General features: G+C 44.9%; 2 long non-coding RNA genes across 2 annotated transcripts in view; one reads left to right on the top strand and one right to left on the bottom strand.

The window, feature by feature from the left end:
* Window positions 1–8,426: 8,426 nt before the first annotated feature.
* Window positions 8,427–9,213, top strand: LOC147626444 (uncharacterized). Its single transcript, XR_015268659.1, has 2 exons — window positions 8,427–8,507; window positions 8,743–9,213. It is a non-coding gene; the product is annotated as an uncharacterized LOC147626444 (long non-coding RNA).
* Window positions 9,214–10,104: 891 nt separating this feature from the next.
* Window positions 10,105–12,697, bottom strand: part of LOC147626443 (uncharacterized) — a 36,447-nt gene continuing 33,854 nt past the window's right edge. Inside the window, exon 3 of the long non-coding RNA XR_015268658.1 lies at window positions 10,105–10,591. This is a non-coding gene — a long non-coding RNA (uncharacterized LOC147626443). The remainder of the gene's footprint in view (window positions 10,592–12,697) is intronic.

Genomic DNA, 12,697 nt, shown 5'->3' with positions numbered 1-12,697 from the left:
AGACACCGGTGGACTACCCCTTTCGGAGTGACTCCTGTCCCTCGAAGGACGGTTGGTTTTTAGCCTCCGGAAGCCTCCGTACATCTCCCACACAGATAGTGGATGGTCAGCTTGCGTTTCCGAAAGGAATTGCATTTTCCTGCTATGGCGAGCTTCGATGACGAGAGAGACCAAGAACCATGGGACCAGAGTGCACCAGGCAGCCTAGCTAGGGCACCAGGCTTGAGTGTCACAGACATGTTCCAGCAGATGATGCGAGCAATCGCAGAACAGACAGCCAAGTTGGATGAGCAGAAGGCGCAGATATTGGCTCTCGAGGAGCGTATCCGCTCTCCAGCGTCACGTTTTCCATCTCCTCCTCCCTCTCCTTCCGTATCCTAGATACCAGATCCTCGACACAGGGACCCTCTCGCGGAGTCACAGCCGCAATCAAGCTCTTTGCTCGAGTTGCAGATGCGTGCATTGGAGATCCGACAACGAGAAGACGAAGCCATGCGACGCGTGGAACACGAGCGTTACCTGAGAGCCTTGGACGCTAGATTGCCACCGGCAGCGCCCTCGAATCATTTTCCTGAGAAAACGAACTTTAGTAAGTATAATGGTAAACTCAATCCCACAACTCTTTATTCATGGTTACATCAATTTGAAGCTTACTTTGCCGCAGTTAGGAAAACAGATACTGACAGAGTGATCTTAGCCAGTTGGTACTTGGAAGGTGAGGCCATTCCTTGGTGGACTCAGTGGGCTCATGCCCACACCAGAGCAGGTATGGCAGCTTATGTGTGGGACGAGTTCGTCCACGACCTTAAGCAGCGGTTTCTACCGTCCCACTACCTTGAGCGACTCGAAGATGAGCTCAGGGGAGCGCGTCAGAACGCGCAACCACTCCTTCAGTTTGTCAATAAAATTTTGACTTTATGTCTGCAATTAGACTTATCTGATACGGACAAGAAAGGGCAGTTTTTGTATGGCCTGGACAGGCAAATCCAATGGGAGGTGCGTATGTTTAGCCCAGCCACCTTTGAGGACGCACTCTCGCTTGCGCAGAGTGCACAAATGAAACATAATGGTGGCAAGCCCAAGACTTCCCAGCCGGCTTCTCCCAGGGCTAACGCCTCGGGGGTAAAAGCCAGAACCAGACGGGGTCTTCCCTAGGACAGAGCCCAGGAGCCTTTGGCTCCAAGAACTCGAACAATGCGTCAAAGCTTACTCCAGACCAAAAAGCGGAGGCAAGCAAGACAGGTGGCAAGTTGAGTGCTGAGGAGCTTTCTCAGTACAAGGAGGAGGGTAGATGTTTCTTTTGTCATACAAAAGGACATACTTCTCGGGATTGTCCGAAGAAGCCTCCAAAGCCCGCCACCACCGCCTCCACAGCTTCTGTGGTGAGCTTAGCTCCCGCACAGACCCAACAGCTACCCATAGTTCTTCAAACCCCGGTGCTTCAGTTGGAGCAATTATTAGTCGGGAGCTCGAAGATAAGCAGAAGGGCGCCCATGACCAGGAGTATGAGCGCAACGAATTGCTCAAGTCCTTTGGCTACATAGGTGGCCAGAGAGTCGTTGTCTTGTTTGACAGCGGCAGCACGGAGGATGTGGTCACGGAACAGGTCGCTAGGCGTGCCCATTTCGAGCTGACTTCGGTGGACAAACAGGTTGAGGGTTTTAGCATAGGCATGACAACGAGCGTCAAGTGTGAAGCTCTAGGTGCTAAGTTAGTGATTCAGGGCATATAGTTTGTGCGTGACTTTATGCTTGCCCCTCTTGCAGGAGCAGACATAATTTTGGGTATTCAGTGGTTTCACAAGTTTCTTCCTGATGTCAAGTGGGACAAGCACACGTTCCAGATCAATCGGAATGTGTCAAACGCCCCATGACCATTAAGTGTGAGCCATGAATTCCGAACTTTCCGCTCATAAGCCACTTGCAGGCTAAGCGAGCAGTCAGGAAAGGCGCATAGTGTGATGATTTACATCCAGACAGCCGAGATGGTGGCTAGTGCTTCGGAGAAGTATTCGGTTCTCCATGAAAAGTTTCATAAGATTTTTCTTCGGGACAGCCTCCCTCCCCAGCTCCCCCCGTCCAGACCGGCGGAGGACCACAAGATTGACCTCCTCCCAGGCTCGGAACCCCCGAGAAAGTTTCCGTATCGCCTTTCCAAGGCAATGGATTCGGAGCAACTCCAAGAATTGTTGCACTCTGGCTTCATCCGCCCCAACGTGTCGCCATTTGCAGCACCGATCTTATTTGTCAAGAAGAAAGACGGGTCTTCCCGTTTGTGTGTCGATTATCGTGCACTCAACAAGCTAACTATCAAGAGCAAATTTTCGATGCCTCGAATTGATTATATTCTCGAGAGGCTGAATGGAGCAAAGGTGTTCTCAAAACTGGATTTAAAGAGTGGGTACCACCAGGAGGGGGACATCCCCAAGACAGCCTTTTGTACGGAACGGGCCCACTATGAATTTGTGATCATGCCATTTGGCTTGACGAACGCCCTAGCTACATTTAACCGCATGATGATGCGTGTTTTCTGGGATTTGATTGGAAAGTGTGTGTTCATATTTCTGGACGACATACTCGTATTTTCAGCTACGGTTGAGCAGCATGACATTGATGTGGAAAAAGTCGTGAAGTTACTGGAAAGCAACGAGCTCTATGTCAATGAAAAGAAGTCAGAATTTTATTTGTTCCAGGTGCATTACTTGGGATATATAATTAGTGCTGAAGGCATTCGACTTGATCCGGCTAAGGTAGCCGAGATTGTCAATTGGGAAGTACCTCAGACAGCCTACGACATTAGATCCTTTGTGGGTATATGCCAGGCATACTCCTGTCAGAATACGCAGCGGAGATGATGACCAGATCTGGGAACACGAGCAAAACGCAGTGCAAAAAATCACAGCACAAGAGTGTGAGAGATAGAGGCATGTAACATTGCTCTATATACACAAGAAGATCCCGAAAAATAGTACAAAATGGAATGGGGACTGGGGGCCTATTTATATGGCCCCATATACCAGTCGGCCTATGCTACAAGCAGCCGACTGGTCTTGAATCTCCACGACCAGCATATGTAGCCAGTCGGCCAGTTGTGAGGCAGCCGACTAAACATCCACGACCTGCAACAGCAGTCGGCCAGCACTGAATGGGAACACACACATGCTGATGCAGGTCGTGGATGTCCAGTCGGCCAGTTGTGAGGCAGTCGACTGGACATCCACGACCTGCAACAACAGCAGTCGGCCAGCACTGAATGGGAACACACACATGCTGATGCAGTCGGCCAGCAACTGGATCCTCCTGCCAACTCAGGGCTGCCTCCCAAGCCACAGAAAAATGGGAAAAAATACGGAGAGTGGGGAAAAATGATAAAACACCTCATAAGGGCGGGCACACCCACAACAAAGACCCTGGTGTATAAAAGTAGACAGGAGATGACTTCTAACACCCCCTCTCAGCTCCTGGCTGTGAAACCAACCACAGGGAGCAGGGGTGCCACCTGAGATAGCAACTTCGTGAAGAGGTCCACTGTACTGTCCTCCGTCAAACAGAACTCTAGCAAGATGTCATCAGCAACGATCTGTTCACGAACAAAGTGCCTCTAGATGACCATGGGTTCCTGCACAGTGGAAGCCCAATCCTGCAATGCAACCTCTGCATCCTCACCACCTCACAAGCAGTATCACAAACAGCCCGGTACTCTGTCTCTGTCCTCGACAAGACAAAAGATGACTGCCTCTTACTGCTTTGTAAAACTGCTCCTGGGCCTGAAGTAGATCTCCTCGTGTCCTGATCTCCTCCCCAAACTGAGTCACTCCAACCGTGGAGTCGGACTCCATCCAACAATCCCCCTCATGTGTACAAGAGTCCATGATCCTTCGCATGCCGCAGAAACCACAGGAAACACAATCCTGCCTCCCAAAGAGTAATCCGCAACCATGAGCTCAACTGCCTCATCAGGAAGCTCCCGTCCAATCTGGTGTCCATCAACCAGATCAATGAACCATTCTGCTTCTGAGTCAAAGAGGCATCACACTGCTCACAAGGATCTACACCTGTTACGATGCAAAAACAAGTCTTGGAAACCTGCTGAAGACCACGCAAGGCCTTCTGAAACCTGTCAACCACCCTCTCTGAATCCGGAACCACAAAGCCTGGAGAAACCACCTCCTTCTGCAAGTAATCAACTGCCACCTGCTCGGCTTTCCGAAAGGTCCCGGTGGAAAGAACATCCTCAGCTACTGGAGGTTCTTTGTCTCGAATACTACGAGACATCAGAGCATAAGTTGCCTGTTCAGTTTCCTCTGACTGACGAACACAAGAACTACCAACATTAGTACTGGAGAGTTCCTGCCAACTGTTGCCATCTACTGGCAAACTATCCACCATCTGGTCCCGGAAGGCCTGCACCTGCAGCGTATCCACACTTAAGTGGCCATTTCCTCTGACTGACGAACACAAGAACTACCAACATCAGTACTGGAGAGTTCGTGCCAACTGTTGCCATCTACTGGCAAACTATCCACCATCTGGTCCTCCCGGAAGGCCTGCACCTGCAGCGTATCCACACTTAAGTGGCCATTTCTTGTATGGCCGCGACTTCGAGGTTTGCACTGACTATCAGGCAGTACGTTGGATTCAGACGATGCCAAGTGCACAGTGGAGTGATTGACAACACCACTGGAGTCAAATATTCCAATAGCTCGGTGGTATGATTGAGTACCTTCCAGGAAAGGCCAATCCAGTGGCCGACGCTTTGAGCAGGAAGGGATAAGTGTCTACGATTCAGACCACTAGACTTGACCTTGTTGGTACAGGACTAGAGGACATGAAGCACACATACGCGGATTCCGAGGAATTCGGTACTCAGTGGGAACAGGCATTGGATGCCACAGGACCATGCCATTTTCTGATACGCGATGGTTGGCTTTTCTACAAAGGCTGACTATGTGTCATGAAGTCGTTCAGGGCAGCTCTTCTCCATGATGCCCATGACGCCATTACAGGTGGTCATAGGGGCATGAATTCGACTCTGGAGAAATTGGAACGGCAATACTATTGGCCAAAGATGAGGCGTGATGTGTTTACATATGTACAACGCTGTGACATTTGTCAAAAGGTGAAAGTTCCTCGTGGAAAGAAGATAGGGTTGTTACAACCCTTGCCAATTCCTGAGGGTCCTTTCCAAGACATTTCGATGGACTTTGTCACAAATTTGCCTCCTAGTCCGAGTAAGCGTAATATGCAGTGCTTAATTATTGTTGATAGGGTTAGCAAATTTGTTATGCTTATTCCTTGCAGGGCCAATGTGACCGCCGAGGATGTTGGCCAGTTATTCATTCGGCATTGGTACCTAATTGGCGGGATTCCTAGGACCATAGTGTCAGACCGAGATGCCAAGTTTACCAGTCATTTTGGAGGGCATTGTTTGATAATTTTGGTACTAAGTTGAATTTTTCCAGTGCATTCCACCCACAGACGGACGGCCAGACAGAGATATACAACCAGTTGGCCTTTGATGTGCTGAAGTGTTATGTCCATGATCAGCAAGGTAAGTGGGAATCGTATTTGCCTTTAGTTCAAGCTGTTTTGAATGATTCTTTTTCTTCAGCTATTGGCAGGCTTCCATATGAGGCAGCGTTTGAAAGACCTTTCCAGTCGTTGTTGACTTCGTCTTCAGTACCGGAGGTGAACAGAGTGACGGAGTCTTACTAGGAGATTTTAGAGTCAGTAGTAAAGGACAGATTGGCTAAAGCGCAAGAGGCCTACACTCGACAGGCCAATAAAGACCAAAGGGATATGAAGTTTTCGGAAGGGGATTGGGTTTATCTTCGGAAGCAAAGATTGAAGCAGGTGGGCAAGCGATGCCCAAAGTTTTCTTTCAGGAGCTTCGGACCTTTTCCCATCAGGAAAAAGATTAATGAGGTGTCTATGCAGTTAAAGCTACCTCCGAGTTGGACTATGCACGATGTATTTCATGTCAGTTGGTTTAAGCCATATGCAAGTCCACCCCCTTCAGAGGTCAAAGACGAAGCGGAACTAGACATTGTTGATGAAGCAGAAGTCATGGTTCCAGAACAAATCCTTCTGCACCGTTTCAAGCATGGCTCAGACCGAAGACTACGACAGTTCCTCGCAAAGTTTTAGGACCGAGGAACTCATGAAGCGGTATGGCTCGACAAAGAGTTTTTCGAAGATTATCTGACGTTATTGACGGATTATTTGGAGGCTATGCAGCTTCCGTCAAGTTAAGCAGAAGGGGATGTCACGTGCATCCCGCACTTGGATGCCACGTAGACATTTCTGTACAAAAGGTGCAGGACCTGGGATGGTGAACTGGTCCCATGTGAGCCTTGTCCGGGACGAGTCAGCCAGGGATCCATCTCAGTCGTCCGAGGTCAGGTGTGCATTGTCCTGCACATGAGTCCAAGGTCAGGTGTGCACTGTCGTGCACATGAAACAGTGCCAGTCCGTGCTATGAGTCTCCCTCTAGAATGATGTCAGTGGTTTTGTGTATTTGGTATGGTACCGGATGCCAGATCACTGAGTAGATAGTGTTTAGGACAAGGGGCCAGCCCATAGGGCTACCCCGGATCTTAGTGTGGCCATGGGAATGGTGTGGAACCACCCCCATGAGGGCCAGGAAGGCCCTGGCTGTACCCACCAGCCATGGGTGGGGGGCTGTAAGACAGCCCCAGGGGTAGGCCAGGGGTAGGCCAGGGGTAGCCGACTGGTTATCCAGCCTTGGGAGAGGTTTAAGGCAAGTTTGGGGCAGCCCATACAGGCTGCCCAGCCTCCAAACAGGGGGCATTCAGTACCCAGCCTCCTAGGCAGCAGGCGGCCCTATTTCCCATGTGCGCAAGTGCCCAGCCAAGTATCAAAGTGACATTTTATAGCATTTATTGCTGTATTTTCTGGTTGTGGGAGCATTTAATGCTGGCCGACTGCTCATGTTGGGTAGTATAAATAGCATTGCCCACAATCCCATTCACTTGAGATTGATGCAGCTATTCCGCATGAATGGCTCTTTGGGACCTTTCATGGAGACTACCATCCGAGTTGGCTGGGAGTCTTTTCGAGGATAGGCATACCTCTGCAGGTCATTGCTCTCCCGGGCCAGGAGGCTACAGATTGCATCATTTATTCTATCATGCCTGGAGGGAGATTGAGGAGATGTAGCAGGGAGGAGATCATCCTAGATACTAGGCATAGTCCAGTGAGGATTGTTGGTCGTTCGGGGAAGCATTGGTTCATTGACCCTTCTCCTTAGATAGTTACTCATGGCTCTTGGTGTTTGTGGCTATATGGTGGCAGTTCTATCAGATATCCTCAATGGGATCCAAGAGAGTAGGAGTGGATTGATGCCTTCAATCCATTGAAAAGCCCTCCCTTTTTTAGTTTTACGGTCCGAAATGCTAGGCTTCTCCTCACTCGACAAATTCATAGGATCCCTACTCTCAAGGCGCATTGGGAGAGTTATGATATCTCTCCAACGATACAACGCAGATATTGGCATAGGCCTTGGCATTCATAAAGGAGGAGTCAAATCTCTCATTTCTTTTGGTTATTTTTACATGGTGGTCTTCCCACCAATTAGTGGAGATCAGTCTTTCGTGTAGCACCTACCTGCTCGAGATGTGCAGTAGATTCTGAGACTGTACAACATTGTTTATGGGGATGCAACACTACACAGTAGATTTGGGGTTCTATAGCCCAACTTATGGGCAAATTGAGTGGCCGTGCCATGCATGTGACTTGGGGGGCAGTTGCTTGGCTCCTTCAATCCGGTCCGTAGCTTTTTTACGAGGGCAATGGTATAGACTCTGCTATTTTCATTCATAGAGGTATTGCCCAGCATGGTTTGTTGCAGGATGTCCCTCACTCTAATTATACATCCCCCAGATAGAGGATTGACACCAGTTGGGAGATTGTTGCCAATATTACAACATGGCAGATCTAGAGAGCTACATGCATGGAGGCTAGTGAGGGTGTTGAGATCTTTGGGTCTTAGTGCATTAGTAATATATGGGGTGATATCATCCATACTCTCATGCCTACTTGGGCTCGTATTCAGGGGTACCCTCGTTCCGCACAGGCAAAGCACGTTATATTTATGCGGGAGTGGCACCATGGCATTTTATTTTCCTCTAGTCCCATTGCATTTTTTTCCACCCAACTATCCTCCATAAGCTCTGCACTTGGGAGATTATAAGCATCCCAATAGCTATGACTCCTGCTATTCCAGCTAAATGAGTGAAAAAGTGCTCATGTCAGAGTTAAATTATACTGAGCTGCAGCTTTTAAGGAGCTTGCTGCTTAGGTATATGCTTATTGTATCTTTCCATTGTATGCATGAAATTTGTGATGTCTACTAAAATTCTGATGAGTTACGGTGTAGTCTGTTAACGCTCTCCTTTTTGTGAATGCAGAGGACACCACTGACTTCGGTGGCTTTGCATTGGTGGCAATTTTATGTCTGAAGAGTGCGTATGCGAAGTCACTCACAAGGTACCCTCCATCACTTCTTTGGACATCTAACTAGCAATATTTCTTCTTATATTTAGCCATCCAAGTGTTTGGGCGGCATTGAAAGTTTCATACTCATCTGAGTGTACATTTGAGCAATAATGAAGAGTGCCTAGCCATTGCCCAGCACATGCAACAAATGGAGTATTTCTTAATTGAGAGAAGATACATGATCACACTTGGAGAAAGGCATGCTAACCATATTAGAAAGTTGCAGGAACTTGAAAGCATCGGATTTTCAGGGTTGGCTTATGTTGGAGGGGAGTGATTTGCTCTCTTTTACAATCAAGATATGTGATAAAAAGACTAGAGCACAGATGTCTAATAAGTTGAAGTAACAAAGCTTCCACAAAAGCACTCTTGTGGGAAAAAGTGTTGCTCAGGTGCTTGCATAAAGTGTAATGGATGGATGGTGCTGTCTTAGAGACTTCTAGGGAACCATAAACCATTGAGTTTGTGTCTTGTGTTCCTCTCATTCCATGATCTTTGTGTTTTCATGGTGTTTGAGCCTCCATGCATTGTGCCTTCGTTCATTTTATTTTGAAGTTTTTACTCCCCGTGGTCCTAGAAGTAAATTCTATCTAGATATGTGGGTTTTCATGGCTCTAGTTAAGCCATGCAATAATTTTAGGCAACTCTTATTACCACTGGAATGAATTCTAATCTGAGATGATTTTGAACTTCTGTTCGTTCTAAGCCTCTTCTGTACCGGCATGATATGGTTAACGTCTTTTTTGTTGATTGATAGATCTATAGTCATTACAATTTTTCTATCTTCAGGACTTCTTGAAGTGTCCTTGCCATTTTCCTTGGAGGTTTTTAAGAAATCCCTTCCATTTTTGTTGTAATAATCTCATTTTAGGCTTTGGTTCTAGTCATGATGCATTGTAAGTATATGGATGAGTGAAGTATAAAGGTATAAAGTTGTTAAATCTTTACTACTCAAATTTGGACATGGAGTATGATCTCATGGTGAATTTCAATGTGCATTGAACGATGTGCAAAGTGTTTCTTTTCTTAAGAGCTAAGCTATGGCACGTAAAGTAGACAAATTGTGCCATAGATCCCATAGGTCACTGCTTGAACAAACTGTGCTATAGCTCACTGCTTGAATCTATGCCTATCTCATAAAGAGCCAGTAGGAGTACCTAGCAATAGCAAGTGATTTTAAGATGTAGAAACATAGCCAAAACATATATCAATGTAAGCATACTCATCTAGAGTTTCTAATCTTTCATGAAGATTTGTGTGGTCAGACTAATGAATACTTGTTTCTGCCTGCTACATTCTCCCACTGTTAGCGACATATAGGCCAATGGGCATCATGAATAAATCAAGTGGCATGATGATTTTAAGTATAGTGTATGTTGGTATTAGGTTTCTATAAACTTGAGTATTAGAGAATTATACATGACCTAGGTAGGTAGGATTGGGAATGGTATGCATGACCTAGGTAGGTAGGTTTGAATATTAGAGAATTATGCATGACCTAGGTAGGTAGTCACATGCTTTAGTGGATAGTCTTACGGCTACATAGGCCAAAATTACAATCCAAGTTTCGAAGAATGGACATCATTGAGTTCACATGTTAAGCATACAAAAAGCATATATTTTGAGCGAGCAATGCCTCACTTGCTTTTATAATGCTCAACTTCATGTCAAGCTAGAGCATGAGTTCTCTCTCTCTCTCTCTCTCTCTCTCTCTCTCACACACACACACACACAACACACACATTTTGTGACACCTCCCTCAAAAGGTGATATTGAGGACCTTTTCTGGCGTCTAGTCCTAGAGTTGAACGGATTCCATCGCATAGCATGGGTCCTATACCACAACTCAACATTCAATCAAATTTAATACTGAGAGATTACATGGTGCCAAAGTGTGCACCCATTTTTCTTCAAATAGTGAGCACATTGAACATTATGCTCGTGGGCACCTTTCAAGTAAGATGCTTTAGTAAAAGTCCCTTTTTGCAAGCTAGTGATTGTCTTGCAAAAATGCATTTGAGGTCCCGTATATAGCTGATAGAAACTCGGCTCTTTGATTTCTCTCCTTTTTAAAGCTACATACATTAAAGATGATTACTTAGCAGCATATTCCAAATCAAAATAGTTAAAGCAAAAAAACTACACTTATAAATAGAAAATATTATAAGTAGACTTAATAACAAAACCCTCTCTCGTGCACTTAAGTGACATCACACATTTATAATTAATGTCTACATGCAAGGAAGCAATGTCAAGGTCGTGTCTAGTATATTGTAGCTAGTGTTTATCCTCAAACATGGGGTTATACGTGACTTTCATTGTATACATAATAGTTTATTCTTTAGAGTACATACTTTCTAGACATAATAGTTTATTCTTTAGAGTACATACGTTCCACACAGACCTTGCCTCTCCAAGAAACAATTTTGTTAGCAGATTAAGTATTTGCTTGTGCATGTGATTTTTTTTTAGTCTTTCCTTACTCTTCTCTACGTCCATGTCACCACTTGAACTTTAAGCTTAGGATTTCTCAACAACTTTGTTTTCTAGCCATTCTTAATATTTGGTTGCTACATTATTGTAATTCTTAATTAACATTATATATTTGTGAAGAGAACCATTCTTATGCACCCTAGCTTTAGCTTAGTCTCTCTTATATCATTATGTGTTTCACTAAAGCAATTTTCCTACTTCAACCATTGATTGTCAAGTGCATGTCTCCTCTTTTGGCAAACCCCCTTCTATAGAGTAGTCATGACATACAACTTGCAAGTAGCACAATAGTAGAAATTCATCAATATGCAGAAAGGACTAAACCAACATAGAAATGCTACAAGAGTTTAAAGTTACAATAGCCAAGAAGGGGGAGAGTAATGGCTAAATTACAAGGATATGAATACTAGAACAAGCACTATGTATGGGCACTCCTAAACATGTTCTTATTTTCATGGAAGTCACTAACTCTTGAAGAGCCACGAAACTCCCCACAAGAGTTGCCTATAGAAGCATATGTTCAAAATAGCATGGGAGGCATATGATAACTTTCTTGGTATTTATCCATCTTCTACATCCTACATATTTGTAATTTTATAGAGACACTCACTATTGGTCTCGAGAGGTTTCCTTTCTCTACTAGCAATTGGCATTTGAGCTTTATATTTTTAGACATCATCTCAAGCTCTCTTTTTGTGGAGTCTCCTTGAAGATTTATTTATTTTGTAATTTTGATGGATGACATCAAACCATCGTCGAGTAGTTCACACTATTGAACCATCAACATAGTTTAAAGAGACAATACAAGGTTTTTGAGATCAACAATAGAGCAAGTAGGTAACAACATAACTAACTCCTTTGATAAAGTTGTTGTTTATGCTTCACAAGATTTATAGGATTTCTTGGCAATACCACTTGAGACATGAAAATGTCTTAAGGACAGTAGTTCATAGTAGTAGCTTCAAAAGAGAAAGAAGTCAGGACAAGTAAGGGAAATCCAAGGCTTAAGATATTAAAGGAAAGACTCCTAGGAGATCCTTACTTCGTCATCTTTCTCTCAAGGACAATAGTGCATAGTAGTAGCTTCAAAAGAGAAAGAAGTCAGGACAAGTAAGGGAAATCCAAGGCTTAAGACATGAAAATGTCTTAAGGACAGTAGTTCATAGTAGTAGCTTCAAAAGAGAAAGAAATCAGGACAAGTAAGGGAAATCCAAGGCTTAAGATATTAAAGGAAAGACTCCTAGGAGATCCTTACTTCATCATCTTTCTCTCAAGGACAATAGTGCATAGTAGTAGCTTCAAAAGAGAAATCAGTTAGGACAAGTAAGGGAAATCCAAGGCTTAAGATATTAAGGGAAAGACTCCTAGGAGATCCTTACTTCATCATCTTTCTCTCAAGGAGGCTCATGCCAAGAGGTTTGGACCAAAGAATCATAGAATCATATTGGAAAGGGTGAGGAGAAAACATATCATGCGCTAGATTGTCTAAGGCAAGTCTTGAGATTACAACTTTAGTAGCACAATTTCCCCACACGCCCATCTCCATCGGGTATTGCAATTGCCCATTAGTGACTACATCAAATTGTATTTTAGTTGTGCTTGCACAATACAAGAGAGATATTTATGGGTATCCATGGTGGTTCCTTACAAGATATCTTGTGTAATCTCTTGGTGGAGTGGTTAAAGGT

Source organism: Cibotium barometz, chromosome 22, assembly GCF_041138505.1.
Source record: "Cibotium barometz isolate CiBa-2024 chromosome 22, ASM4113850v1, whole genome shotgun sequence".
Taxonomy (NCBI): Eukaryota; Viridiplantae; Streptophyta; class Polypodiopsida; order Cyatheales; family Cibotiaceae; genus Cibotium; species Cibotium barometz.
This window is presented reverse-complemented; position numbering and strand designations above follow the sequence as displayed.